The sequence below is a fragment of the Peromyscus californicus genome, unplaced genomic scaffold (assembly GCF_007827085.1).
Source record: "Peromyscus californicus insignis strain IS unplaced genomic scaffold, ASM782708v3 Scaffold_8__1_contigs__length_139910024, whole genome shotgun sequence".
Lineage (NCBI taxonomy): Eukaryota > Metazoa > Chordata > Mammalia > Rodentia > Cricetidae > Peromyscus > Peromyscus californicus.
Genome location: NW_026294606.1, coordinates 106,974,177 through 106,999,936, shown reverse-complemented (window position 1 = coordinate 106,999,936; position 25,760 = coordinate 106,974,177). Strand labels below are relative to the sequence as shown.

The following is a 25,760-nucleotide window of genomic DNA, read 5'->3' as shown; positions in this document are numbered from 1 at the left end:
CCCCTCTTCATGTATCTGTTCAGCTCACACTTAAGTGTGTCACTGGTACCCTGTTTGTCTGGGTCCTGTCTTGTTTCACATATTCAATAAATTCCCCATGACAGTGTGTTTGTGTGAGCCCCAGCGGATGCCAACATTGCTTTGTATCCTAGTGGACCTGCATCTGTTCTTCTCTTCTTTTCCTCATCTTCTCCCAACCCTCTTTCTCCTCTTTCCCAAATCCTACATTTTTTCAAATGAATCAGAAGCTCTGGACAGTTTTGAACACGACACATGTGGGTGGGTATTAAAACCATGTGCATATCTCTCAGCAAGTCCCTATGAGTTGATTATAACCTGATTAGTAACAGCACTGGTGTCTTGGTATTTTAAAGATGCCATGAAAAAAATCATAATAAGCTGCAAGCTGAGTGTTGTGACAGATGTGTGGCCCCACTACTAGCAAGACTGAGGTGGAGGATCTAATGAACTGAGAAATGCAAGGGTAACTTGTTCTAAATATGGACACTCATGTAAATATATAATAACTATACAGATGAGTATATATATATATATATATATCTATATATATATATCTGTGTATTTAAGTATGTATCATAAACAGTATGGCATATAAACAACAAAAATTGGTTTCCAGAGTTGGTGATCATGAAGTTCAGGATTAAGATGATATTAGATTTGGTATGTGGAGAGGGCTTACTCTCTGACTCAAGGATTGCCCCATGTAATCTCCTTGAGTAAATAGACAAACAATGGTGTTAATTGCCTGGCCACTGCTCAGTGGACCCAATCTTATAATCATGACATTGGACATCAGGCTGTAACATACAAGTATGAGCCACAAAGACTTTCAGCATATAGCATCCAAGGTCCTCTCATCAGCCAGCAAGATTGGCAACAATTTAAAACCTGTCTAGCTATTGTCTCCATTGGTTGTCACCTGTAATGGACTGTGTAACAATCCACTTAGAAATTTCTGTGCTCAAATGCGGAGGACCTTTTTTTTTTTTTAAATTGAGTAGCATGTATGTTTAGGCATGTCCATTTGTGCCTTGATTCTGTGCCAGTGTGTGTGTGTGTGTGTGTGTGTGTGTGTGTGTGTGTGTGTGTGTGTGTGACAAGAAGAACCACTTTAGTTCCTTCCTATCTGCTTGCATCAAGGTTTGTTTTTATTCCAGGGCCCTACAGATGTGGTGAGACCCTATTTGCATGATCACAGCAGAGATGAGTGAAGCTGTTTGACTTTGGTTTAGTGTAGATGAGGTGTGAGCTGTTCAGCAGAAGAAATGGTCTGCCTGATCACTGAATAGAGGGTCCTTTGTCCTTTCTCAGTTCCTAGCTACTTCTTGCTTCCTTCTGAAACTCATACTGTCTTTGGTCCTCTAGCTCAATAGTTTTTTTTCCTTTTTTTGTTTTTATTTTCATTTTATTTTGTTATTTCCAGACAGGGTTTCTCTGTATAGTTTTGATGCCTGTCCTGGTTCTTGCTCTGTAGACCAGACTGGCCTCAAACTCACTGCCTGGCTCTGCCTCCCAAGTGCTGGGATTAAAGGCGCGTGCCACCACCGCCCAGCTTGTGTGATTTTTTAGTTTTCTTCTTTTTTATTTAAGAAATTTTAACAATTCATTTTACAGACCAACCACAGGTCCCCCTCTCATCCCTCCTCCCACTCCCCTTCAGCATTCCCTCCCCTGACCCACAACCTATTTCCTCTTCCAAAAGTGTAAGGCCTCCCATGGGGAGTCAGCAAAGCCTGGTACATTCAGTTGAGGCAGGACCAAGCTCCTCCCCCTGCATCAAGACTGTGCAAGGTGTCCCACCATAGGTAATGCACTTCAAAAAGCCAGCTCATACACCAGGGATGGATCCTGATCCCAGTGCCAGGGGCCCCTCAAACAGAAGAAACTACACAACTGTCTACCTTATTTATGCAGAGGGCTAGTCTGGTCCCATGCAGGTTCCACAGCTGTTGGTCTAAAGTTCCTGAGTTCCTATGAGTTTGGTTCAGTAGTCTCTGTAGATTTTGCTATCATGATCTTGACCCCCCTTGTTCATATAATCCCTCTTCCCTCTCTTTGACTGAACTCCTGGAGTTCAGCCTAGTGCTTGAATATGGCTCTCTGTATCTGCTTCCATCAATTACTGGATGAAGGCGCTATGATGACAGTTCAGGTATTCAACAATCTGATTACTAGGGTAGGCCAGCTCAGAAACCCTCTCCACTATTGCTAGTAGTCTAAGCTGGGGTCATCCTTGCCGATTCCTGGGAACCTTCCTAGCACCAGGATTTTCCCTATCCCCATGATGTCTCCCTCTATCCACAAATCTCTTTCATTGCTCTTCCACTCCATCCCTCCCCCAGGTAGACCATCTTGTTTCCTCAATTTCTCATCCTCCATGCCCTCCCCTCTATTGTCCTCTGTAATCCCCAGTTTATTCATGGAGATCTCATATATTTCCCCTTCCCAAAGTGATTCATGCATCCTTCTTAGGGTCCTTCTTGTTACCTAGCTTCTCTGAAGCTGTGGGTTGTAGTCTGGTTATCCTTTGCTTTACAGCTAATATTCACTTATGGGTGTGTACATACAGTGTTTGTTTTTCTGATTCTGGGTTACCTCATTCAGGATGACCATTTCTAGTTCCATCCATTTGCCTGCAAATTTAATGATGTCTGAGAGGCCTACCCATTTCTCTGTGGGAGGCCCACTCCCAATTTTTCCCCAGGGTACTCTTGAGGAGTGAGGGATAAGAAATATTAGATAGAAAGATAGAGGGCAGAGAAACAGATAGAAACACAGGATAGCCTCAGACAGGCCCGGATCAATATCCACCGGCCACTTCTGTCTCTTCTAAATGTCCTTTTATAGGAATGCCAAGGGGTGGAGCAAAAGACCTCCCCCTAGCACAGCCAAGTGCAGACCCTTCCAGTCACCTGGTAACCACGCACGTGGTCAAGCAATCCTCTAATGCAGCCCTGCTGAGTAAAGCAAGCTCAGATCTCACTAGGAAACCTTTTGTGGGCCTCCACACAAAACATTGTTTTTTTTTTTTTTTTTTTTTTTTTTTTTTACAGCTGAGTAATACTCCATTGTGTATATGTACCACATTTTCTTTATCCATTCTTCAGTTTCGGGGCATCTAGGTGTTTCCAGGTTCTGGCTGTTATGAATAATGCTGCTATGAACCTAGTTGAGCATGCATCCTTGTGGTATGATTGAGCATTCCTTGGGTATATGCCCAAGAGTGGTATCATTGGGTCTTGAGGTAGATTGATTCCCAATTTTTGAAAAGTGGCCATACTGATTTCCAGAGTGGCATTCAAGTTTGCACTCCCACCAACAGTGGAGAAGTGTTCTTTTTGCTCCACATCCTCTACCTCATAAGCTGTCATCAGTGTTTTTGATCTTAGCCATTCTGACAGTTATAAGATGGTATCTCAGGTTGTTTTGATTTGCATTTCCCTGATGATTAAATATGTTAAGCACTTCTTTAAATGCCTATCTGCCATTTGAGATTCTTCTGTTGAGAATTCTCTATTTAGCTCTGTACCTCTTTTTTTTTAAATTGGATTATTTGGTGTTTTGATTTCTAGTTTCTTGAGTTTTGTCAGATGTGTGGTTGGTGATTATCTTTTCCCATTATGTAGGCTGCAATTTTGTCTTATTTATCATATCCTTTGCCTTGCATAAGCATTTCAGTTTCAGGATGTCCCATTTATTATTTGTTTCTCTCATTGTCTGTGCTACTCTTGTTATATTTATGAAGTAGTCTCCTGTGCCATTGTGTTCAAGGCTGCTTCCCACTTTCTCTTCTATCAGGGTCAGTGTACCTGGATTTATGTTGAGGTATTTGATCCACTTGGACTTGAGTTTTGTGCATGGTGATAGATTTGAATCTATTTGTAATCTTCTACATGCTAACATCCTGTTATGCCAGCACCATTTGTTGATGATGCTCTCTTTTGTCCATTGTATGGTTTTGACTTCTTTGTCAAAAATTGGGTGTTCATAGGTGTCAGGAACACTTCTCCACTGTTGGTGGGAGTGCAAACTTGAATGCCACTCTGGAAATCAGTATGGCCACTTTTCAATTTGATTCCATTGATCCACATTTCAGTTTTGATGCCAATACCAAGCTGTTTTTATTACTATAGCTCTATCATGGAGCTCAACTTCAGGGATGGTGATGCCTCCAAAAGTTTCTTTATTGTACAGGATTGTTTTAGCTATCCTGTGGTTTTTGTTTTTTCATATGAAGTTCAGTATTGTTCTTTTGAGGTCTGTGAAGAAGTGCATTGAGATTTTGATGGGGGATTGCATTGAATCTATAGATTGCTTTCGGTAAGATGGCAATTTTTATTATGTTGGTCCTACCTGTCCATGAGCATGGGTGATCTTTGCATTTGCTGATATTTTCTTCAATTACTTTCTTCAAAGTCTTAAAGTTCTTGTCATGTAGATCTTTTACTTGTTTGGGTTAGGGTTACCCCCAGGTATTTTATTTTATTTGTGGCTATTGTAAAGGGTGCTGTTTCTTTGCTTTCTTTCTCAGCCCTTTTATCATTTGTATATATGATAGGTACTGATTTTTTTTTTTAGTTAATCTTGTATCCTGCCACATTACTAAAGGAGTTTATCAGTTTTTTTAGTTCCCTGGTAGAATTTTTGGGGTCACTTATGTATACTATCATATCATATTGTCTGCCAATAACTAAAGTTTGACTCTTTCCTTTCCTATTTCTATCCCCCGATCTCTTTTTGTTGTCTTATTGCCTAGCTAGAACTTTGAATACTATATTGAACAGATATGGAGAGAGTGAACAGCGTTATCTTGTTCCTGATTTCAGTGGAATTGCTTTGAGTTTCTCTCCATCTAATTTGATGTTGTCTGTTGGCTTGCTGTATATTGCCTTTATTATGTTTATGTATGTACCTTGTACTCCTGATCTCTCTAGGACCTTTGTCATGAAGGGGTATTGGATTTTGTCAAAGGCTTTCCCAGCATCTAATGTGATTACCATGTGTTTTTTTTCGTTTCAGTTTGTTTATATAGTGGATTACATTGACAAATTTTATATGTTGAACCATCCCTGCATCTCTGGGATGAAGCCTAGTTGATTATGGTTGATGTTTTTTATTCATTCTTGGATTTGGTTTGCCAGTATTTTATTAAGTATTTTTGCATCAATATTCATGAGGGAGATTGGTCTGTAATTCTCTTTCTGTGTTGAATCTTTGTGCGGTTTGAGTATCAGGGTAACTGTAGCCTCATAAAGAGTTTGGCAATGTTTCTATTGTGTGGAACAATTTGAAAAGTATTGGTATTAGCTCTTCTTTGAGATTCTGGTAGAATTCTGTGCTTAAACCATCTGTCCCTGGGCTTTTTTTTTTGTTTGGAAGACTTTAATGACTGCTTCTTTTTCCTTAGGGATTATAGGTCTATTTGAATGTTTATCTCATCTTGATTTAATTTGAGTATGTCATACTTATTCATGAAATTGTCCATTTCTTTTAGATTTTTTTATTTTGTGGAATACAGGTTTTTGAAGTATGACCTGATGATTTCTCGATTTTCTCATTGTTTGTTGTTTTGTCTCCCTTTTTGTATCTGATTTTGTAAATCTCCCTCTCTGCCTTTTGGTTAGTTTGGATAAGCATTTGTGTATCTCATTGATTTTCTCTAAGAACCAACTCTTTGTTTCACTGATTCTTTGTAGTGTTCTCTTTGTTTCTATTTATTGATTTTAACCCTCAATTTGATTGTTTTCTGGCATCTATTCCTCCTGGGTGAGTTTGCTTAATTTTGTTCTAGAGCTTTCAGGTGTGCTGTTAAGTCACTAGTGTGAGATTTCTGTAACTACTTTATGTAGGCATTTAGTGCTATGGACTTTCCTCTTAGTATTCTTTTCAAATTGTCCCATAAGTTTGTGTATGTTGTACTTTTATTTTCATTGAATTCTACAAAGTCTTTAATTTCTTTCTTTATTTCTTCCTTGACTTGGTGGTGATTCAGTTGAGCATTATTCAGTTTCCATGAGTTTGTAGGCTTTCTGTAGTTTGTGCCATTACTGAATTCTAGCTTTAGGCTATGGTGATCTGAGAAAATATAGGAAGTTATTTCAATATTTTTTTTTGTATCTGTTGAGATTTTTTTTGTAACCAAGTATGTGGTCAATTTTAGAGAAGGTTCCATGGGGTGCTGAGAAGAAGGTATATTTTGTGTTAGGGTGGAATGTTTAAGTAGTTGTCTATTAAATTCATTTGAGTCATAACATCTGTTAGTTCCCTTATTACTCTTTGAAGTTTCTATCTGGCAGACCTGTCCATTCGTGAGAGTGGGGTGTTGAAGTCTCCTACTATTAGTGTGTGGGGTTTGATGTGTGATTTAAGCTTTAGTAATGTTTCTTTTACATATGTGGGTGACCTTGTATTTGGGGCATAAATGTTCAGAATTGAGACTTCATCTTGTTGAAATTTTCCTGTGATGAATATGTAATGTCCTTCTTGATCTCTTGATTAATTTTAATTTGAAATCTTTTTAAAAAAATTTTATTTACTTGTATTTTACACATGAGTGCTCCACATGTATAACTGCATGCCAGCAGAGGGTGTCAGGTCCTATTAAGTTGGTTGTGTGCCACTATGTGAGCACTGGGAATTGAACTCAGGACCTCTGGAAGAGCAGCCAGTGCTCTCAACCACTGAGCTATCTCTCCAGCCCCCTAATTTGAAATCTTAAGCCCATTTGATTAGAAATCTTTTCCCAACCCTTTACTCTGAGGTAGTGCCTGTCTTTGAAGTTGAGGTGTGTTTCTTGTATGTAGCAGAGGATGGATCCTGTTTTCACATCCATTCTGTCAGCCTATGTCTCCCTTGCTCCCCGCCCCCCCGCGCAGCCCTCCCAAGACACGGTTTCACTGTATAGCATTGGAGCCTGTCCTGGAACTGGCTCTGTAGACTAGACTGGTCTTGAACTCACAGAGATCCACCTGCCTATGCCTCCCGAGTGCTGGGATTAAAGGTGTGATCCACCATTGCCCAGCTAGTCTATGGCTTTTTATAGGCAAATTGAGTCCATTGATATTAAGGGATATTAATGACCATTAATTGCTAATTCCTGTAATTTTTTGGTGGTAGTTTGGGTGTGTTGCCCTCCTTTGGAATTTGCTGGTGTGGAATTATCCATTGCCAGTGTTTTCATGGATGTATCTAACTTTCTTAGGTTGGATTTTTTTCCTTCTATTGCTTTCTGTAGGCTTAGATTTGTTGATAGGTATTGTTTAAATCTGGTTTTGTCATAGAATATCTTGTTTACTCCATCTATGGTGATTGAAAAATTTGATTGCTATAGTAGTCTGGGCTGGCATCCATGGTCTCTTAGTTTCTGCATAATATCTCTCCAGGACCTTCTGGCTTTCAGAGTCCCATTGAGAAGTCAGGTGTTATTCTGATGGGTCTGCCTTTATATGTTACTTGGCCTTTTTCCTTTGCAGTTCTTAATATTTTTTCTTTATTCTGTATGTTTAGTGGTTTGATTATTATGTGGCGAGGGGACTTTTTTTGATCCAGTCTATTTGGTGTTCTATAAGCTTCTTGTATCTTTATAGGCATTTTTTCTTTTGGTTGGGAAAGTTTTCTTCCATGATTTTGTTGAACATATTTTCTGTGCCTTTGAGCTGGTCTTCTTCTCCTTCTTCTATCCCTATTATTCTTTTTTTTTTTTTTTTTTTGGTTTTTCGAGACAGGGTTTCTCTGTGTAGCTTTGCGCCTCTCCTGGAACTCACTTGGTAGCCCAGGCTGGCCTCGAACTCACAGAGATCCGCCTGGCTCTGCCTCCCGAGTGCTGGGATTAAAGGCGTGCGCCACCACCGCCCGGCCCTATTATTCTTAAGTTTGGTCTTTTCATGGTGTCCCAGATTTCCTGGAAGTTTTGTGTTATGTCTTCTTTGGCTTTAATGTTTTCTTTGACCATTGAATATATATCCTCTATTGTATATTTCATCCTAGCACTCAAGAGGCAGAAATCTGTCTGGATCTCTGTGAGTTCAAAGCCACCCTGGACTACATGAAATTGATTCAGTCTAGGAGAGAAACAGAGCTAGGCAGTGGTAGGTCACACCTTTAATCCCAGTACTTGGGAGTCACATGCCTTTAATCCCAGCACTTGAGATCTCATGCCTTTGTAACAGTATTTGGGAAGCACATACACTTTTAATTCCAGCACTAGGATGGAAATGACATGGCTGGGTGGAGAAAGGCATATAAGTTGTGAGGAGACAGGAACTAGAAGGCCTTTTGGTTGAGAGCTCATTTGGCTGAGGACTCAGAGTCATTCAGTCAGAGGATTCATGGATTTGGTGAGATGAGAAGTTTCTCTAGTGGCTTGTTCCTTTGTCTCTCTGATCTTTCATCAGTTACCCCAATATCTGGCTCTGGGTTTTTATTAAGACCATTTAAGATTCATGCAACAAGTACATGTTTAATTTTTGAAGAAAGTGCTAAACTGTCTTCCAAATGATTATACAATTTTGCATCTCTTCCAGCCTTGTATGATGGTGTCAGTGACTCCATGTCTTTGCCAACATTTGGCTTTATAGTGAATGGGAATGTGATTGAATCTCATTTTATGTATTTCTATGAAGTTTGAGAGTTTTCTCTCTATCTGTCCCTTGATCCCCCCCTAATTTTGTCCTCTTACCATAGAAATACATTCAAGAGTCTTCTTCATTTCACTTTTTTATTAGTGCCTTGGCCATCAATAGCCCAAAGCCTTTGAGTGATGGTCTAACAAATGGCAGAAAAACATGGGCTGTCCAAAATCTGAGCCACAAAATCATCTTGGATTAAGAAGAAGTACCAGGATATCTAGGAAACATGATGAAGCTGGTTCCCTGACTCCAAGATTAGAGTAACTAGAGACTTCCCAGCCCCACAGCCCAGCAGTTCTCTGGGTCAGAGAATTTAGAATAGAGACAACATCTGCCAAGAGGAGTTCATGGACTGCACAAGAGTGCAGAGAAGTGGCTATTGGGAAATGAAAGTAAGCCGTGATGGTGAGAGGAGGCAAGAGGCATGACTGCCATGCTAGGGGAAAGAGAAACAAGGAGGAAGTCTTTCAGTTCTAGGCTGAGGGTTCCCAGGACTACTGGGACTGGAAATATGGACCAAGGCCAATTCTCAGACAATAGTACAGACTGACACTGATCCCTACAGCACATCCTCCAAGAGGTTAGACTGGGTCTCATGGTAACTCCTGATCCTGTGTTCTTTGATGCATCTTTCCAGGTTTCTTTATGATTCTGAAACTCCTATTTATAGATGTGTCTCCAGCTTTTATCACAGGCTATGAAAGCCCAGACTCTCCTTAGTCTGGAGCCAGCAATGCCTCAAGAAATGTTCATCGAGTGAGGCCTGGGAATGTAGTGGGTAGCCATTCCAACCTTGATCTGGAAATTCCAACCCCCATTGAGGCTTCGGTAACTGTCACGCCTACAAGGCAGGGCCAAGAGAGGACCCTGAAGACCCAAGATCCCGATGCACTGCCCTCTCTTGGTTCCTGGACCCTGGACGCCGAAGGTAGACTGAGCAGAGTTCTCTAGAGAACACCGCCGGACTGCGTTACGTCTTCCCCAGACCCTGCAACCTACCTATATCCCTTCATTTGTAAGTTAGGCCACTAAATAAACCCCCCTTTTAACTACATGGAGTGGCCTTAATAATTACACCAGTATGGGAAGATTGCCCAGTGGGTAAGGAAGCTTTCTGCCAAGCCTGACAAACAACCTGAGTTTAATCTTGAGGACACACATGCTAGAAGAAGAAAAGAACTGACTCCCACATGTTGTCCCTTTTCTTCCACGTAGGTGCCATGGTACATGAGTGCCCATACATGTGCATGCATGCATGCACCTGAATGCACATGCAGACACATAATGATAAATAAATGTGAAAAATTAAATGATATTTGTAAAGTAGATTGATGACTATGAAATTTTCTCATAAAGGTTTGACCAATAGAGTAGCTGCAGTATAGACGTGGATAGAAAAATAGATGAGGACTTAGGTGCAGATTTGCAGTGTTTCAATGAACCTGCCATGACCTGACAGGGAGGGCACCTGCAGACCTTAAGATCACTGTAGGGACAAGGGACCCTGAGGGTGGACTCACTACTCTAGGAGTCCTGACAGCACAGAGCAGTCTTGAGGATGAAGGTCACTTTCAGAGCTCCTGCCCTTGCACTTCTCTCCATCTGTGGCATCTTGAGTGTGTACCTACTCACAGGAGCCCTGTGGCTTCTCCTGTTACAGCTTTCTGTTCCCTGATCTTCACTCCAATATCTGAGTTGGGTTGGTGAGTATAAGAACAGGGATTATAATGGGCTATAGAGCTAAACAGAGAATTCTCAACAGAGGAAACTCAAATGGCCGAAAGACATTTAAGGAACTGCTCAACATCCCTAATCATCAGGGAAATGCAAATCAAAACAACTCTGAGATACCACCTTACGCCTGTCAGAATGGCTAAGATCAAAAACACTGAAGACACCTTATGCTGGAGAGGATGTGGAGCTAGGGGAACTCTCCTCCACTGCTGGTGGGAATGCAAGCTTGTACAACCACTTTGGAAATCAATATGGCGCTTTCTTAGAAAATTGGGAATCAATCTCCCCCAAGATCCAGCTATACCACTCTTGGGCATATACCCAAGAAATGCTCAACCACACCATAAGAGCACTTGTTCAGTTATGTTCATATCAGCATTGTTTGTAATAGCCAGAACATGGAAACAACCCAGATGCCCTTCAACTGAAGAATGGATAAACAAAATGTGGTACATATACACAATGGAATACTACTCAGCAGAGAAAAACAATGGCATCATGAGGTTTACAGACAAATGGATGGATCTAGAAAAAATCATCCTGAGTGAGGTAACCCAGACTCAGAAAGACAAACATGGTATGTTCTCACTCATAGCAAGATACTAGACATGAAACAAGGATGACTTGTCTGCTACTCACATCACCAGGGAGGCTACCTGGAAAACAGGACCCCAAGAAAGACACAGGGATCACCCAATGACAGAGAAATGGAATGAGATCTACATGAACAGCCTGGACATGAGTGGCGGTAATGAAAGGCGAGGGTTGAGGGAAAGAGAGCTTGGGGGAGCGGGAGATCCCAGCTGGATCAACAACAGAGAGGGAGAACAAGGAATAGGAGACCATGGTAAATAAAGACCACATGAGAATAGGAAGAAGCAAAGTGCTAGAGAGGCCCACAGAAATCCACAAAGATACCCACACAACAGACTGCTGGCAGTGGTCGAGAGACAGCCCGAACTGACCTACTCTGGTGATGGGATGGCCAAACACCCTAATTGTTGTGCTAGAAACCTCATCCAACTACTGAGGGATCTGGATGCAGAGATCCATGACTAGGCCCCGGGTGGATCTCTGGGAGTCCAATTAGCGAGAATGAGGAGGGTTTATATGAGCGAGAATTGTTGAGACCAAGGTTGGATAAAGCACAGGGACAAATAGCCAAATGAATGGAAACACATGAACTATGAACCAATGGCTGAGGGGTCCCCACTGGATCAGGCCCTCTGAATGGATGAGACAGTTGATTGGCTTGATCTGTTTGGGAGGCATCCAGGCAGTGGGACCAGATCTTGTGCTCATTGCATGAGTTGGCTGTTTGAAACCTGGGGCCTATGCAGGATTGTTTGGCTCGGCCTGGGAGGAGGGGACTAGACCTACCTGGACTGAGTCTACCAGGTTGACCTCAGTCTGTGGGGAAGGCTTTGCCCTGGAGGAGATGGGAATGGGGGGGGGGTTGGGGGGAAGGTGAGGGGGACGGGAGGGGGGAGAACAAGGGAATCCGTGGCTGATATGTAGAACTGAATTGTATTGCAAAATAAATTAATAAAAAAAAAAAAGAACAGGGATTATTGTGACTTGGGGTTTGAGGGCAGAGCTCTTGGTATCCCAGAATGGCTTCAGAAGCCACACTATATGTTTCACTTAGGGTTACTATTGCTATGATGAAACACCATAACCAAAAGCAACTGGGGAAGAAAGGGTTTATTTTGTTTGAAGTACCCTATGACAGTTTATCATTAAAAGCCATGAGGACAAGAACTTAAACAGGGCAGAATTCTGGAGGTAGGAGCTGATGCAGAGGTTATGGAGGAGTGCAGCTTACTGGATTTCTCTTCCTGGCTTTCTCTCTGCTTTATTATAGAACCCAGGACCACCAAAACAGGGTGATACTACACAACAATGGGCAGGGCCCTCCCTCATCAATCACTAATTAAGAAAATGCTGTATAAGTTTGTGTATAGCCCAATCTTATGGAGGCATTTTCTCTATTGAGGCTCCTTCCTCTCTGATGACTAGTTTATGTCAAGTTGACATAAAACTAACCAGCACATTATGCCTTTTTAGGAGGTCAAGGAAAGAATAGAAACGGAAAAAGTGGCTTTGCTCTGCCTGCTGGCTATGGGTTCCTGCCATTTTAGAATTCCAATACATATGTGGAAGAAGGAGGTTCTCTTAGAGTCTGGGTATGGGATGTAGGATTCCTCAATACCACATAAGTCAATATTTTGCAATCATTTCTGTAATTGGCACAGAACTCCAATATTTGGGTGTCTTAATTTCATTTCCTGTTGGTGTGATGACATACCCTGACCAAAGCAACTTAGGGGGGAAATCACAGAGGTAAAACTTTAAGGGACTGAGTCAGACCATTCCATAATCAGAAACAGAGAGTAAAGAATGCAAGCATTCCTGCTCATGCTCAACTCACTTTCTTCATTCATAGCCAGTGTAGAAGCTCATTCCTATGGAGTAATTCTTCCCATGACGAGAAGTTATTCTCACCTTAATTAACATCATCAAGAAAAATCCATAACAGTTATTGCCTAAAGGTCAACCTGATCTAAACAACCCCTCATTGAGACTTTTCCAGGTAATTCTACAAGGTGTCATGTCAATGATGAAAACTAACCATTACACAAGGCCTGAAAGAGTACAGAGGGAAGAGGTGAATGTCAACACATGCAGCCAATGATTTTCATAGATAGACTGAAAAGTCTCTATATCCCAGACTCAGAAAGAATAACATCCAGTCCCCACTTAGCTAAAGGCCTCCGTGGAAGCCAGGCTCCACCCCAGCTTCCACAAACCCTGTGGCCTTTACCTTGTTAGAAATGGACTTTGGAGAAGGATCTTGTCTTAGCAGGGCCTTATGATGAGCAACAACTGAGGTGGCTGAGAGAAAATCCTGATTAAGGATATGGTTTTCACCAGTGCACAGCTCTTAAAACAAAAGTCTGCCATTGTCATCAGGTGTCTAAAATATATTGATGAACTGAATTCAGAAAATCTGGAGATTAAGATGAACAGGCCTTCTGTCGCTATGTCTGAGGACTATCTGTATCTCAGCATCTACACACCAGCCCATGCTCATGAGGGCTCTAACCTGCCTGTGAGTTCAAGCCATGGTCATCTGGTTGAGAGGCAGGGAAAGGATTTCTTTCTCAGGCAGATTGGAAAGAAAAAAATAAACTGATCCTTGTCAGTGTGGACTCTGATGAGAGAGTTTCTCTATAGGATCCTGAGTGTGGGGCACAGAAAACTTGAGTTCTGAGATGTCTGGGGCTGTGGCTCTTTGATCAACTCAGGACTCATTCTACCAACTTGAGCCCTGTAGACCCACTCAGGTGTTCAAGGGCAGAATGCCAAGGCCACTCAAATTTCTAGCTTTGAAATATCTGGTGAACCAATGAGATGTGATGATCTCTTTGGATAACAACCAGGAAGGACATTCTTGGAGACATCTCTTTTTGTTCTGAGTTTGAAGGTTTTGAAAATGATGACATTACTTTGTATCTAGAGCTATAAATTCATGGTAGGATTCCCAGTGAAGAGAGAGGGGCTGGAAAATGCCGTTTGGGCTAGAATAATCCACCTGTGGCCCAGGCACCAAATTCTGTCTGTATGTGTACCTACACAGAGAGAAATCAGTGGATTATTTAGTGGGCAGTCCAGTGGAGCTTGGGTTGGGTAGGAGTCTCCTTGCATCTATCTTGACTTCCCAGGTGATGGTATGGATCCAGGGTGGTGGGCTACTTTGGGGCATGGCTTCCATGTATGATGGATCTATGCTGACAACCATTAAGGTGGTCACTATCCAGTACTGCCTGTATCTTCAGCTTCTTCAAGTGAGTGTAGGGCTAATTAGGGCTATGGGGGCCAAGCAGAAATAGGACAAATCTGTGATCTCTGTTTCTATTATTTCTCACCACTGGAGACAAGCATGCCAGAGGCAACTGGGGCTATCTGGACCAAGTGGCTGCTCTACACTGGGACCAGCAGAACATTGTACACTTTGGAGTCATCCCTGACTGGGTCACTATATTTGGTGAGCCAGCAGATGGCACAAATGTGTCTTCATATGTTGTGTCCCCTATGTCCCAAGGACTCTTCTATGGTGCCTTCATGGAAAGTGGAATCACCATCCTTCCTGACTTCATTTCCAACACCTCTGAGGTGGTCTACACAGTGAGTGCTCTCTATCATGTAGCCCTGAGTCTGGCAACATAGCCTTTACACAGTAGTATTCTGGTATTTTGTTCAGTGGGAAAAACAAGGACCACAGAAAAATAGTTTCTTTGCATTAGTTTCTGAGAGGCTTAAGGGTTGGAATCCACTATTGTCTGCTTTCCTCATGCTGAGTATGATATGTGGCCAGCAAGGCTGTACTCAGTGGCTTCCATCATTGGCAAAAAGAAGTATACATGAGTTGGAGAGATGGATCAATGGGTAACACTACTTGCTATGCAAATGTGATGACCTGAATTCAATACTCAAAACTCATAAAAGGCATGATAGAGTGCTATGTGTCTATAATTCCAGTGCTCTTATGGCTTGATGGGTGGCAGAGACAGGAGAACTCCCAGAGTGTCCCAGGTGGAGTATCTTAGAGTAGACTGTGGCAAACCAAAAGGCATTGTCTCAAGCAATGTGGAAAGAGAGGATTGATACCCAAAATCATCCTCTGACCTTCACACACAAATTGTGGTAGTCAGTCACATGCTCTCACTCACATATGAACACACACACACACACATATGCACATACACTCATATTATTAAAAAAGAAAAGAAAAAATACTGTGTGAGTAGAATGGTCTTTCTGAATATCACCTCTAAGCAACAGACATGTAGTTACAATTTCATACTTACTCCAGTCTACACACAGAGCACAATGGGATTTGATATAACATCTAGTTATACTTGTTAGTACTCTTCTATCTGCCTTGAAAGATGAGGCAGCTGTTACCTGGTCCCTTTACAGATGGTGGCCAACCTATCTGGATGTGAGCCTGTGGAGTCAGAGGCTTTGCTGTGCTGCCTATGAAACAAGAATGAAGAGGAAATTCTGGCTATTGACGATGTTGGAAGAATTATGTAGCTTAGAGAATGGGAAATAGGGGAGTGTGGGACAGCTAGTCCATACTATTCTAACAAATTACTCCACCTTTACATCTTCATGTCTTTTTAGTTCTGGGTGCAAAGTGAACAACAAGATAGGCTAGTCTAGGTATAGAATATCTTCTAGGATGGGACTGGGAAGTGGATAAGCATCCTGAGATAAATTTAGGAAATTAAGGAAATGGTGTGGGTAACTGAGTAGCAGGCATTGAAATACCTATGGGATTGACCTTCAGCATTGACCTTTAATACCCCTCAAGTCTTCAGAACCACCCCTGGTGTGGTAGATGGGAAATTCTTACTCAGACACCCCTTGGAGTTGTTGGCCTCTGTGGATTTTCACCCTGTCCCCAGTATCATTAGTGTCAACAGTGATGAGAAGGGTTGGATCATCCCCATGGTGAGATACAGTTTCAATCTCTGGTGGTGGGTGGCAGTAACTCAGAGATTTGCAGAATCAGTTTTATCCTATCCTACACTTATGACTGCCTTCCATATCTCAGTTCTACTCTAATCACACCATGAAGGAAACAAACAGAGAGACCATGAGGCTGTACTAAAGAGCACAACAGTACAGATGGTGAGATTTTATGGGTTTTCCCCTAATAAAGGGTCTTCTATTAGTCTTACCCAGAGAACAATCCATTAAATAAAGGTTGGTGTATGTGTGTGTTTTAGGGCAGGGTCATTCTAGAGCTTACATATTTCTTTCTATACCATATCTCATTCAGGGCCCCATCTCTCCATCCTGAGACTATTGTACCCCTACCCAATATCTGCACAACCTCAATCTTTCTGGCATCTCTGGTGTAGATGTTGCTTCCTGAGTGTAGTGATCTGTTAATGGGAGAGTACATGGGAGACATTGAGGATCCCCCTGACTTTCCAAATACAGTTCAATGAGATGATGGGGGACAACACATTTGTGATCTCTGCACTCCAAGTAGCACACTTTCAGCCTGAGTACATTCCCCAAGAGGGAAGCTCTGAATTGTGGGTTCCAGGTGAGCTCTGTAGTGATCACCCATGTCTTGATCAGGTATCCAACACCAGGCACCTGAGGACCCTTACCTCAGCAAATCCTTAGGTCTAGTGTAAGACATTAGGATTTTATCTATGTCCATATGAGGAAACAGGATAGTGATACTCACAGACTTGCCCAAACAACTCAGTTGAGATGACTGAACTTACTGTTAATCAAGGGCTTTCCCACAGGCAGTGCTTTAGCCAGGAGATTCCAACTCAACTGATGTAATTCCAGATAATTTTATATCAAGGCATCTTTATAGAAAGATAAGGCAGAAGCTCCAGGTAAGAAGCCACTATAACATGATGTGTCCTCACTCCCAGGTTCTCATGCTTTTGTCTATTTTTATGAGTTCCAATATCAGTCCAATTTCCTCAAGGATATCAGGCAACCTCATGTGAAGGCTGACTATGGTGATGAGCTTCTGTATGTGCTTGCATCCTTCTTTTGGGACATCAAATGTGAGTCTTCATTACTTTCCATGAACTTCAGACAGCCCTAGAAGGGTACCTGAAAGAACAATGAGTTCTCTGTGGCTTCTCTGTATGTTGGTCCCTGAAAACACACACACACACACACACACACACACACACACACACACACACACACACACACACACATGTATATGTGGTCAGACTCCAGGGGCCATCACCATCATGGTATTAGGTGCCTTCTTCCTTGTGGAGTCTAGGTGAAATTACATCCCTTCTGTAGTCTGATGTGTCTGATAATTTCTTGCATCTGGCTTTGTTGATACTGTTGCAATCGACCCATGTTTTCTACATCTCATTCTACTTGGGTAAACATTTATGGCAATACTCTTTCCACTTTTCGGAGTAAGTTATTTATCAGACTGTGCCTCATGGGTGGTGCTGGATAGAGGGTGTTGATTGTAAGGTGCAGGTCATCATCCATCCTCAAAATATAGTCAAATGCTTCTTGTACAAGAGTGTCTTGGTGTGAGAGACAGGCAGGTACGGCGGCGGGTGGCAACCAAAACACAGTTGCAATAAAGACCAGAAACTGAGCCAACACCGCTGAAGAGTTAGTGAAAACAAGCTCTTAATCAAGAGCTTGGAACAGGGACGCCTTTAATCCCAACACCCAGGGAAGGAGCTATCTCCATGGGATGGAACCAGAACGGATCTGAACACTCTGTCTGAGGCCAACCCAGGGCCCAGCTGCTGATCCTGTGAAACCCAACAACTTGGAGGTGTTGGTGAGATTACCCTGCTCAGCTGAAATCCATCTGGGAGAGGATTCAGAACCCTACAGTTTGAAGTCTGAGGAAACAAGTTCAGCTGAGGAGTTGATGAATGAGCAAAAACATGACCTGAGAACACAGAAGAAGGCGCCGCCCAGCCACCAAACCAGATCACCAGAATGGTAAGTATATACTTCACCGACTGAGAACAGGTAAGCTCCCATCTCCTGACAAACAGATCAGGTCTCTAGCCCCTAGGCACTACCCGTCGGAGTCCCAGAGACCAGACAGCTACCCTTCCCTGCTCCCCCACCACACACACACACAAAACAAACAAACAAAAAAAAACCTCAACTCCTACAAGCCTAACAACCACTGAAACCATAAGCACACTCTGCACCAACTGGGAACAACTGTTCCCAGAGACAGAACCCATTAACACTGATTTGACTAAGCTGCTCCTAAGAAACAGCCCAACAGCACCAATTAAACCAAGAACTCCTAGTGAACCAAGACTAAAAATTAGAACAAAAGAGGCACTTTCAGACACAGACACTGCCTGCACCGAGCAGAGGAAGAGATGAGTAGACGCCAGTGCAAAAAATACAGGCAGCAACATAAAGACCTATATGACAACATCAGAACCTAGTGATTCTACACCTGCAAGACCTGAACATACCAAGACAGAAGAAACAGAAGAAATCAATCCTAAAAATGACTTTAAGAAGATGATAGAGGCCCTTAAAGAAGAAATAAAAAAATTCCCTTAAAGAAATGGAAGAAAAAAATGAACAAAAAATTGGAAGAAATCAAAGAAAGCCAAGAAAAAGCAATTAAACAGATGAAAGAAACATTCCAAGATCTGAAAAATGAATTTGAGAAAATAAAGAAAACACATGCTGAGGGAATGCTGGAAATAGAAAAATCTGAGTAAACGAACAGAAACTACAGATGCAAGCAGAACCAACAGAATGCAAGAGATGGAAGAGTGGATCTCTGGTGTTGAAGATACAATAGAGGAAATAGATTTATCAATCAAAGAAAACACTAAAGCCAAAAAATTCATAACACAAAACATCCAGGAAATTTGGGACACCATGTAAAGACCAAACCTAAGAATACTAGGGATAGAAGAAGGAGAAGAATACCAACTCAAAGGCACAGAAAATATATTCAACAAAATCATAGGAGAAAACTTTCTTAACCTAAAGAAAGAAATACCTATGAAGATACAAGAAACTTACAGAACACCAAATAGGCTGGATCCAAAAAAAAAGTCCCCTCGCCACATAATAATCAAAACACTAAACACACAGAACAAAGAAAAAATATTAAGAGCCACAAAGGAAAAAGACCAAGTAACATATAAAGGCAAACCCATCAGAATAACACCAGACTTCTCAATAGAGACTATGAAAGCTAGAAGGTCCGGGACAAATCTTACGCAGACACTAAGAGACCATGGATGCCAACCCAGACTATTATACCCAGCAAAACTCTCAATCACCATAGGTGGAGTAAACAAAATATCCCATGATAAAACCAGATTTAATCAATACCTGTCCACAAACACAGCCCTACAGAAAGCACTAGAAGGGAAAATCCAACCCAAAGAAGCTAAACACATCCATGAAAACTCAGGCAATAGATAATCCCACATGATCATACACCAAAGAAGGACAACACAACACAACCACAAAAAATAACAGGAATTAACAATCACTGGTCATTAATATCCATCAATATCAATGGTCTCAACTCACCTATAAAAAGACACAGGCTAACAGAATGGATAAGAAAACAGGACCCATCCATCTGCTGCATACAAGAAACACACCTTAACTTCAAAGACAGACACTACCTCAGAGTAAAGGGCTGGGAAAAGGCTTTCCAAGCAAATGGACCTAAGAAACAAGCTGGTGTAGCTATCCTAATATCTAATAAAATAGACTTCAAACTAAAATCAATCAAAAGAGATCAGGATGGACATTACATATTTATCACAGGAAAAATCCACCAAGATGAAGTCTTGATTTTGAACATTTATGCCCCAAATACAAAAGCACCCACATTTGTAAAAGAAGCACTACTAAAGCTTAAAACGCACATCAAACCCCACACATTAGTAGTGGGAGATTTCAACACACCACTTTCACCAAAAGACAGATCTACCAGACTGAAACTTAACAAAGAAATAAAGGACCTAACAGATGTTATGACTCAAATGGACTTAATAGATATCTATAGAACATTCCATCCTAACACAAAAGAATATACCTTCTTCTCAGCACCCCATGGAACCTTCTCAAAAATTGACCACATGCTTGGCCACAAAACAAATCTCAACAGATACAAAAAATTGGAATAACCTCCTGTATCTTATCGGACCACCATGCCTTAAAGTTAGACTTCAACAACAACAACAATTATAGAAAGCCTACAAACTCATGGAAACTGAATAATGCTCATCTGAAACATCAATGGGTCAAGGAAGAAATAAAGAAAGAAATTAAAGATTTCCTAGAATTCAATGAAAATGAAAGTACAACATACCCAAACTTATGGGACACTATGAAAGCAGTGCTAAGAGGAAAATTCATAGCTCTAAATACACACATAAAGAAGATGGAGCAATCCCATACCAATGAATTAACAGCAAAACTGAAAGCTCTAGAAGAAACAAAATGAAACAAACTCACCCAGGAGAAATAGACACCAGGAAATAATCAAATTGAGGGGTGAAATTAATGAACTAGAAAACAAGAGAAAAATACAAAAAATCAATGAAACAAAGAGTTGGTTCTTTGAAAAAATCAACAAGATAGACAAACCCCTAGCCAAATTAACCAAAAGGCAAAGAGAGAGCACCCAAATTAACAAAATCAGAAATGAAAAGGGAGACATAACAACAGACAACGAGGAAATCCAGAGAATCATCAGATCATACTTCAAAAACCTGTACTTCACAAAATCAGGAAAATCAGGAAGAAATGGACAGTTTTCTGGATAAATACCATATACCAAAAATAAATCAAGAACAGATAAACCATTTAAATAGACCAATAACCCCTAAAGAAATAGAAACAGTCATCAAAAGTGTCCCAATCAAAAAAATCCCAGGACCAGATGGTTTCAGCACAGAATTCTACCAGACTTTCAAAGAAGAACTAATACCAATACTCTTCAAATTGTTCCACACAATAGAAACAGAAGGAACACTACCAAACTCTTTTTATGAGGCTACAATTACCCTGATACACAAACCACACAAAGATGCAACAAAGAAAGAGAATTACAGACCAATCCCCCTCATGAACATTGATGCAAAAATACTCAACAAAATATTGGCAAACCAAATCCAAGAATACATCAAAAAAATTATCCATCACAACCAAGTAAGATTCATCCCAGGGATGCAAGGATGGTTCAACATATGAAAATCTGTCAATGTAATACACCATATAAACAAACTGAAAAAAAAAACACATGATCATCTCATTAGATGCTGAAAAAGTCTTTGACAAAATCCAACACCCCTTCATGATAAAGGTCTTAGAGAGATCAGGAATACAAGGAACATTCCTAAACATAATAAAGGCAATTTATAGCAAGCCAACAGCCAACATCAAATTAAACAGAGAGAAACTCAAAGTGATTCCACTACAATTAGGAACAAGACAAGGCTGTCCACTCTTCCCATATTTATTCAATATAGTACTAGAAGTTCTAGCTAAATCAATAAAACAACAAAAGGAGATCAAAGGGATACAAATTGGAAAGGAAGAAGTCAAACTTTCACTATTTGCAGATGATACGATTGTATACATAAGTGACACCAAAAACTCTACCAGGGAACTCCTACAGCTGATAAACTCCTTCAGGAAAGTGGCAGGATACAAGATCAACTCAAAAAAATCAGTAGCCCTCCTATACACAAATGATTAAAGGGCTGAGAAAGCAATCAGAGAAACAACACCCTTTACAATAGCCACAAATAATATAAAATATCTTGGGATAACACTAACTAAACAAGTGAAGGACCTTTTTGATAGGAACTTTAAATCTCTAAAGAAAGAAATTGAAGAAGATATCAGAAAATGGAAGGATTGCCCATGCTCATGGACAGGTAGGATTAACATAGTAAAAATGATAATCTTACCAAAAGCAATCTACAGATTCAATGCAATCCCCATCAAAATCCCAACACAATTCTTCACAGACTTGAAAAGAAAAATACTCAACTTCATATGAAAAAACAAAAGACCCAGGATAGTTAAAAGATAAAGCAACCTTTGGAGGCATCACCATCCCTGACCTCAAGCTCTACTATAGAGCTATAGTAATAAAAACAGTTTGGTACTGGTATAAAAACTGACATATGGACCAATGGAATGGAATTGAAGACCCTGACATTAATCCATGCACATATGAATGCCTGGTTTTTGACAAAGAAGCCAAAACTATACAATGGAAAAAAGAAAGTATCTTCAACAAATGGTTCTGGCATAACTGGATGTCAATATGTAAAAGATTACAAATAGATCCATATCTGTCACCATGCACAAAACTCAAGTCCAAGTGGATCAAAGACCTCAACATAAATCCAGTTACACTAAACTTAATAGAAGAGAAAGTAGGAAGTAGTCTTGAACGCATTGGCTCAGGAGATCACTTCCTAAATATAAAACCAGCAGCACAACAATTAATAAATGGGACCTCTTGAAACTGAGAAGCTTTTGTAGGGCAAAAGACAACAGCCAAAAAAGACAGCCTACAGAATAGGAAAAGACCTTCACCAACCCCACATCTGACAGAGGACTGATCTCCAAAGTACATGAGGAATTCAAGAAACTAGACATCAAAATACTGAACAATCCAATTAAAAATTGGGCTAAAGATCTAAACAGAGAAGTCTCAAAAGAAGAATCACAAATGGCTGAAAGACATTTAAAGAAATGCTCAACACCCTTAATCATCAGAGAAATGCAAATCAAAACGACTCTGAGATACCACCTTACACCTGTCAGAATGGTTATGATCAAAAACACTAATGACAGTCAATGTTGGAGAGGATGTGGAGCAAAGGGAACACTCCTCCACTGTTGGTGGGAATGCAAGCTTGTACAACCACTGTGGAAATCAGTATGGCGGTTTCTCAGAAAATTAGGGATCGAACTACCTCAAGACCCAGCTATACCACTCTTGGGCATACACCCAAGGAATGCTGATTCATACCATAAAGATACATGCTCAACTATGTTCATAGCAGCACTATTTGTAATAGCCAGAACCTGGAAACAACCTAGATTCCCGTCAACTGAAGAATGGATGAAGAAAATGTGGTACATATATACAATGGAGTACTACTCAGCAGAGAAAAACAATGAAAGTATAAAATTTGCAGACAAATGGATGGAACTAGAAAAAAAATCATCCTGAGTGAGGTAACCCAAACCCAGAAAGACAATCATGGTATGTACTCACTCATAAGTGGATTCTAGATATAAAATAAAGAACAATCAGACTACAACCCACAGAACCATGGAGGATGGAGGATATATATATATATATATATATATATATATATATATATATATATATATATATATATATATATATCTCATGGAGGACCCTAGGACAACTGTGGCTTATAATAAATTTTGGTTTTACTCAATTACTGAGGAAGCCTCATTGAAACATTTCACTATTAAGATAAGAATACATACAGTATCAAGCTGATAATAGAAAAATAAATAAATTAATTAATTTTAAAAAATAAAAAAAAGAGTGTCTTGGTGCAAGTTACAATGTGGAACAGCACTGTTTCATACAGTGTGTTGTAACTGACTTAGGGCAGAATGCAGCTTATTCCCAACATGACACATTTGAAGGATTTTTTAAGCTACTCAAAATCAAACAGTTGAGCTGGGTGTGGTGGCACACACCTCTAATCCTAGCACTCCAGAGGCAGAGGCAGGAGAATCTCTGTGAGTTTTAGGTGAGACTGGTCTACAAAGTGAGTTCCAGGATAGCCAGGGCTGTCACACAGAGAAACCCTGTCTTGAAAAACTTTAAAAAAAACCCCAAACCCTTATGAACTTTTAAAGCATGGATTTCTGTAATATCATACTTTCATTTCCTTAGGCTAAAACCTCAGAGCAGATTTGCTGAGTCACAGCACAAATGTGCTTTGAAAGGACCAAGCAGAAGCCATAACAGGCTGTCCTGTCAGTCATCTCTCAGAGATCAGGCTTCAATTTCAGTTTCCTAAGACTTGAGCAAGCAGTTTCTGGGAGAGCCATGAACTGTAGTTGGAGTTTTCTCCAGTTCCTCCTGGGCTCAGACCCAAATAAGCACACAGAGGCTTATATTAATTAAAACTGTGTGGCCTAATGGCTCAGGCTCTTTCTAGCTAGATCTTGTATCTTAAATTAACCCGTTTCTATAAATCTATACCTTGCCACACGGCTCATGGCTTACTGGTATCTTTACATCTTGCTTCTCCTGGCAGTGGCTGGCAGCGTCTCTCTGTTCTGCCTTTCTCCTTCCTCCTCTCTAGTTGGAATGTCCTGCCTAGCCCTATTCTGCCTCACCACTGACTAAAAAGCTTTATTTATCATCCAATCAGAGCAACATATTTTCACAGCATACAAAATGACACTCCTATCATTTCCCCTTTTTTTTCTATTTAAAAGGAGGGTTTTAACTTCAACATAGTAAAATTACATATAACAAAACAGTTATCAAGCAAGAATTATAGTGATAATATCTAGTCTACTTATATTTGGCAAAATTAAAGAAAATATTCTATATCCTATATTTGTAAGTCTAAAGTTTCATATCTAATTTATCTTTTATCATAACCAGGGAAAATTATAACTATCTAGTCTTCAACTACATCAAAGACCTCAGAAGTATACAATATTACCTAAGTAAACAGGAAGAGCATTGTAAGCAACTTCCAAAAAATCTAGAATGACAGACACAGCTGCTTGCCTGGACAGTCATCCCAAGTTCCTCTGCAATGTTGGGGCATCCATCTTCAGCCCACAGGCCTAAAGTCTCTCAGTTGCTTCTCTTTGTGTCCTGTAGAATGTCTGGCAGTTTCTTCTGTAAAGCAGAAACCTGAAGAACCATCTTGCCTTGTAAATTTCAGTGGTCACCTTCCTATGGGCCCTGCATGTTCAGTTGATACAGCATTTTGTCAAGCAGTCCAGGCAAGAACAGTTTCTTGTCCAAATGGCTATTTTTGCCAAGAAGAAGATATACTCTATATGGAGTGTCTTTGATGCCCATCTTTCTCTCTGAAGTAAAATGGTGCTGCCAGGAGCAAATGAGTTTTTAAAACATTTTAAATGCCATATTCTGTAGGTCTTTGAAGTGTTTGAAGATTACCTACCTAGTTGAATTATATCTATGTATACCTAATTGAATTATATCTCTGTATATCTAGAAAACTCAACATGACTATAAGCTTGACTATCATAGAAGACTAACTATTAATCTCTATTTCTTAATTATCCATTATAATTTAAATGAGCTGCACAAACATACCTTAAACAATAGTAGAAATATATATATATATACATATATACAGTATAACAAAATTAACTTTAAATTTGTATCAATAAACTAAAATCTATACCAATGTAAAACATTTTAAACAAGTTACTCTTTAGAAGTAGATTCAATAATCTACCCTTTCATCCAATTATATCTATATCATATCCCCCTTTTTTCTTTAGAAGGATATTGACTATGACCATTATCAATCTGTAACCAACAACCTAAACAGAGACAAATATCCATAATCCATTTTTTGGGAATGTGGGCATAGTTAAAGGCTCCTTCCTGCTAATAAAGAGTGCTGTATTCTTATGGGGAATCCTGAGAAAATTAAAAATTATGGTCAAGTCCTGACTGGAATAGTCTGTGAGGCTCTATTGTCTGAGCCAGTTGCCTTGAAACAGTTCTGGATCTTGGATGATCTAGGCCATAGTATCATTGGAAACCTTTCAGGGGGTCTT

The 25,760-nt window shown here is 40.4% G+C and overlaps 1 pseudogene; it reads left to right on the top strand.

Annotated features, from left to right (window-relative positions):
• Positions 1-13,302: 13,302 nt before the first annotated feature.
• Positions 13,303-17,031, top strand: LOC128104571 (pyrethroid hydrolase Ces2e-like; annotated as a pseudogene).
• Positions 17,032-25,760: the final 8,729 nt, after the last annotated feature.